This window comes from Cervus canadensis, chromosome X (assembly GCF_019320065.1).
Source record: "Cervus canadensis isolate Bull #8, Minnesota chromosome X, ASM1932006v1, whole genome shotgun sequence".
Taxonomy (NCBI): Eukaryota; Metazoa; Chordata; class Mammalia; order Artiodactyla; family Cervidae; genus Cervus; species Cervus canadensis.
The window spans coordinates 86,623,982-86,630,595 of record NC_057419.1 but is presented as its reverse complement, the minus strand read 5'-3'; positions in this window follow the sequence as shown (position 1 = coordinate 86,630,595).

Here is a 6,614-nt window from a genome sequence, read left to right as displayed (position 1 = left end):
TTATTAAGCAGTAGGGGAAAACTAGTTGAGAAACCACCTATTCGTAGTGCTTCCAAGTTTAAGTTATATGGCTAACTGCAAAAGTGGCCCCAAACTTCCACTCTTATCTATACCCACTTCCCTTGCAATGTGACATGGCAGCTCTTCCTATCAAAAAGTGGAACATATTTCTCCACTTTTTGAATCTTGTCTGGCCTTGTGATTTATTTTAGCAAATAGGATGTGGCATAGATGACATCAGGTCAGTTCTGAGTTTAGATTTCAAGAGACCTGGCAAACTCCAACTGTCCCTCCTGGAACTCTTCTGTCGCCATGTGAACAAGGCCAGTGTATCTGAAAAATGATGAGAGACATGAGGTCTGGTTGCCCTTCATTACCCCAGCTGAGAACCAGTCAACACCAAGAAGCAGGGGCAACTTGCTGACATGAAACTGACCTCAGATGCTTGAGGAAGCACAGCCAAGGTCAGAAGAAGCTTTCATATGAACCGGAACAAAATTGCCAACACTCAGAATTATGAACTAAATAAAAGGCTGTTTTCATAAATCATTGAGTTTGCAGGTGCTTTTTAATACAATAATCACCCAATGATACAAGAGTATATGATTTCTCACCCTCCAAACACCTAGAAGTCTTGCTGTAGGATTGGTGAATAAGTAGTTGAATTTATTCAGTCAGCATCTTGGACTCTTGCAGAGGTGGGCAACAAGACAAAGGGACAAGAGAATTATGTTTCAGAACTTGTTTGTAAAGTGATCAAACACAAGATCCAGACAGGCAAGGAATGAAAATGAAGTCATTAATTCACTAATATGATAGACTAAAATTGGGGGAGAGGGAAGGAGTTATAGGATCAGCGTCACAAACATATGCCTTGACCTTTCAGACATGTCCTCAGTACAAATGCAAAGACATTTATATTGTATGTCTTTATGGGGAACGACAGCAGATTAGCAAACAAACTTTCCTTCTAAATCTAAACTGCTTGTTACCTATTAATTATCACTTTAATTGCAAACAAGTGGCTAATGTATGTGTCTGAACACTATAACAAGAATTCCAAAAATAGATTTTTTAAGATGCATTATACTTTAAGAATTAGTGACATAACAAATGTATTCAAGTTAACATATGATGAAAATGTCATTCATTTTAAAGCAATTTGCAGGGAGCATATTAATTAGTCCTAGCTTGCCTTGAAAAGAATACATTACTTTTTTTTTTTTTTTAAGAAATACATTATTTCTGCTGTGTGAAAATAGGAAAAAATAAAAAAAGCATGTCATTTGATGAAATCCTCTGGTCTGAACATGAGAAAGAAGTCAAAAGAATTTGTAATTTGCTCTCTATAATCTTCAGAAAGGGCTGCCTGGGTAGCTCAGTTGGTAAAGAAACCGCCTGTAATGTTGGAGACCCTGGTTCCATTCCTGGGTCAGAAAGTTCCCCTGGAGAAGGGAAAGGCTACCCACTCCAGTATTCATGGGCTTCCCTGGTGGCTCAGACAGTAAAGTATCCCCCTGTAATTTAGGAGACCTGGGTTCAGTCCCTGGGTTGGGAAGATACCCTGGAGGAGGACATGGCAACCCACTCCAGTATTCATTTCTCGAGAATCCCATTGGCAGAGGAGCCTGGAGTGCTAATAGTTCATGGGTTTGCAAACAGTCAGACACGACTGAGCAGCTAAGCACAGCACAGCACAGCAAGTTTCTGAAAACCCTACAACTTCTGAAATAAATTGAATTCAACAGACCATACCTAACCACATTTAGGCTGTCAATAAGCACATTTATATGCTTATTTGCTGTGTAAGAAGACCACTTTGTCCAGAATTACTGAAAATCATGTACTGTACTTCCAAAATTTAATTCCAAAAAGTGGAAGGAAATGTAACTTCCAGGGGATGCCCCAAAGGAGTTTTTTCTGCTAACTACCAGTTGTGTCATCTCTCTGAGCCACTTGGCATGGCCAGGATATTGCAATGAGGGTAAGGAAATGTCCCTGGTGACTTAACCTTCAATACACAAACCTCTATTTTGTATGCACAATAGAAAATTAGTTTGGCAGCCATAAAATTTGTCTCCTAAGAACTGGCTGGTTTTCATATTATGAATGAGTCAGATTCATTTTCTTATTGAGGAAGTCCTCATTACATCTGTAAGTACCCATCTAATTCTATTTCTTCTAGAAATAGACTAGGGGCACTTTCTGTGTCTCTAGTTATCTCAAGCTCTACCTTTATCTCTTTTTCTTTATCTCCAGCTCAATCTCTTGCTACCTCAATCTCCCACTTATCTGATTACTACACACACACACACACACACACACACTGATTTGTAGTACTAAAGGTAATTATCAAATGTGGCTCACAAATATTTGTCAGTTTGAACAAGAAAGTCCCCTCAGATCATGTGTTAATATGAGGAGTTTGATAACGCATACAGGTTCCTTGGCCCCACCCTCAGAGATATAATTTCTATGCATCTGGAATTAGATGCCAGTAATCATAACTTTTAAGTTTTTGACATGATTTTCATGGTCAATCAGGCTTGGGATTCACTTCCTTGTAGGTATAAAGAGGCCACTCATATTCTTTGCTGCACTTTCAATATACCAGCTCCCTCAGATAATTTCTCTTCATGTCTGGATGCCTACCCAAAGAAATGTTCAAAAAAGTAGGGGCTCAACATTCCTTACTCTTTAGGAAAACCTATCTTTGGTGGGGGGTATATCCTCCCACAGGCATATCCTTCCAAAAGGAACAGAGGGCCTGCTTCACTACACATGTTCAAACACTTGCCTATCTATCCTATCCCTTCAATAGCAAATAGGATAAATAAAGGGGGAAAGGAGATAATATTTCCTAAAGCACCAAAATATTTGCCAAAATATGGGCTAGAAGCTTTTGCATAATATTATTTGATTTTTTTTCTAACAAGCGTACAATTTAGTATGAGCAACCCCAATTTATGGATCAGGAAACTGATGCTCAAAGAGAAGGAATCTACTCATAGTGGCATAACTAACATGGAGCAGAGCAGAGATTCAAAGCATCTTGTCATTGACCTACATTTAGGAAACCACCCTGATAGTCACAATCTCTGAACTACCTACACAGGCTTATGCACATACATACGTGCTAAACATGTATTTCATTTTTCAGCCTAAAAGGCATATACTATACTAGAATGAACAGTGCACTGGAATGAAATAAGAGTACTGAACTCTGGTTTCCAGCCACAGTTCTTCCCCTAATTAACTTTTGTGACCTTTGTGAACATTCTTACATTTTCTGGGTCTCATATTTCTCATCTATTAAATAAAGATGGGGTAGGATGTAATTTCAAATCTGTCATCTTTAAATATCTTTGCTTCCTCTATTCTTCTCTATCCTTGAATGTCTAGTACAGACTATATTGCATGCATTACCCGGCATTTTTAGAACATGTCCTTCCTAAACACGGAATAAGTCTGAGACAGTGAATGTTCATCTCCCCTTATATATTTGAAATGTTTTGTCTTACATTCTATTGTCCCTCATACATGATTCAGTACTGGTCAATAACTGTCAAACCCACCACCCCTAAAATATCTCAGTTCACTCATCTGTTTCAGGATGTATTCCAATTCTGATGTCTGTTGCTTACTTTATGTTTGTAACGCATAAAAGGGCAGGTTATTGTAGGGTTTCTGATTATAGAACCACTCCTTGGAGAAGGATTTTTGTTCTTTTGCAAAACTGACTATGCTTCAGAGCAGTGCATTAGGAGAGAGGCTCCCCATCAAAATCTATATCCTAAGCAGGCGTATGAGCATATGGAAAGAAAATACTATCATGAACACACAAGTGAAATACACAGACATGTTTAGCTAGAAAAAACACTGGAAAAATTGTCAAGGAACCTGAACCTGAGTTCAAATTCAGCTACTACTAGATGTTTAACCTTGGATAAGGCATTTGACTTTCCAAGATTCACCTCTGTAAATGATTCTCCAAAGGCAATGAAATATTTGAGCACAGAATAGGTGCGCTTGAAGATCTCTGCAATCCTCTAGGTTTCCCCAGACCATTCATTATCCCTTTCTCCTCTCTACTCAAATCTCTGACACCTAATTTTTATTTCCTATTTCACTAAGGAAGCAACAATGAGAAGGAAACATCCACAAGCTTCCAACACAATCTCCTCATCTGCCTGCATCTATGCTCATACACTCTGACTTCTTTCCTGTTACAGTGAAAGACAAAAATCCAAAATAAGTCCAACCACTCCATTTGTGCACTGAATCCTGAGCCCTTGGTCCTTACTCAAGGCCTCTGATCCTGCAACTTCTCTCCTGTATCACATATTTTCTCCCTCCTCCTAGATAATTCCCATCAACTAACTTGTTCTCATATTCTAGGGTATCTCTTTTTTAAATTAAAAAATACAAACTTTTGAAAACACTTTGAGCCTCATGTCCTTCTCTAGGTACCTCCAAATTATCTTTACAGCAAGATTTCTCCAAAGAGTGGTCTATATTTTCTTCCAAGTCCTCTCAACCGACTCAAATATCACTTTTTTGCTCTTTGTTTATTTCATGTCTTAACAGCATTTGGCAGAGTGAGCCTCTCCATTCTTCCCTTGGCTTTCAGACATCACACTGTCCTGACTTCTCTCCTGTTTCAATGGTTACTCCATCTCAGAGCTCAATACTCTGTATACCGAACTCTACTTTCATAATGCAAAACATCATCAGTGTGCTGTGCATGCTCAGTCACTTCGGTTGTGTCTGACTCTTTGAGAAAGTATGGACTGTAGCCCTCCAGGCTCCTTTGTCCATGGGATTCTCCAGGCAAGAACACTGAAGTGGGTTGGCATGCCCTCCTCCAGGGGATCTTCCCAACCCAGGGATCGGACTGGTGTCTCCTGAGCCACTGAGCCACCTGGGAAGTCCCACCAGTGTGCTAACAACTCTCCAATTTATATCTCTACTTTACACTTCTTTAATGAACACCATACTCATATACCCACTTGCCTACTCAATAATTGGAAAGGCATTAGCATTTAGTGCTGTAGGATATGGGCTTCCTAGGCAACCCCCTGACCTGTGTAGGACCCCTCCATGAGTAGTCTTTGTATTAGAGCTCCCGGTGGGGCTGGTTGAGACTTTCTCAGTGCTATACCCCTGTTTGAGGCAACTTTCTACTGAAGGTATCCTAAGCTCAAACCTGGCAGCCAAATGTACTCTAATAGCAAGTTCTTTCTTGAATGAGACTTGATTGACCACTTTCAGGGCTCTCACAAAGGCTACACCTTTGAGCTCAGAGACACCAGCACTAGCAGTGAAGTACCTCTTCCTCAGAGGTCTGAGTTTCAGCTGGGGGAGGATGCCCCTCTGAGCTTTGAATGTATAATCATTCAACCATTTTCCTTTTGTCCCACCAGTCTTAGGGGTGATAGCTCTTTCCCTTATTTGCTACTTGCATGATACCTCAGAATTCTTTCTTGACTCTTTCAGTTGCCTAGTTAAAATGACTAGTTAAATACTTAGTTTAAAAATTGTTTCAAATAAGTGGTGTTTTTATTTCCTGTTTGGACTTTGCTTGATGCCAGCATTATCTAATGACTTTCTCTTGCAGTTAACGAAGATTCAACTTTCTTTCCTAAACCTTGACCCGTATTCTCTACACATAAGCATATTTCTCCTTATTCCCCAATCTTAGTTACATTCTATCACTGTTATATCATAAATCAGTTCAATGTTTAAACTATTTGACTATGCTAAAAGCTAGTCTGAATCTAACCTCATAGTCTATTCTTTGGTTATGTTTCTTTCCCTGACCCTGAGCTTTGGGTTTTGTTTGAACTAATGATTGCTTTGATTTCTATATATGATACCTTCCTTAATCTCAGTCAGCACTCTTCCTTGATGTTCTCCAACATGTTCAAATATATTTTATTATTATTAGTCTCTTGAAGACTTCTCCTTCAGAGCCTTTCTTTTTTTAAAATTAATTAATTTATTTATTTAATTTTAAAATATTGTATTGGTTTTGCCATACATTGACTTGAATCCACCATGGATGCACATGTGTTCCCCATCCCGAATTCCCCTCTCACCTCCCTCCCCATCCCACCTCTCTGGGTCATCCCAGTGCACCAAACCCAAGCACCCTGTATCATGCATTGAACCTGGACTGGCGATTCATTTCACATATGATAATTTACATGTTTCAGTGTCATTCTCCCATAACATCCCACCCTTGCCCTCTCCCACAGAGTCCAAAAGACTGTTCAATACATCTGTGTCTCTTTTTCTGTCTTGCATATAGGGTGATCGTTATCATCTTTCTAAATTCCATATATATACGTTAGTATACTGTATTGGTGTTTTTCTTTCTGGCTCACTTCACTCTGTATAATAGGCTCCAGTTTCATCCACCTCATTAGAACTGATTCAAATGCATTCTTTTTAATGGCTGAGTAATATCCCATTGTGTATATGTACCACTGCTTTCTTATCCATTCATCTGCTAATGGGCATCTAGGTTGCTTCCATGTCCTGGCTATTATAAACAGTGCTGCGATGAACATTGGGGTACACGTGTCTCTTTCAATTCTGGTTTCCTCAGTGTG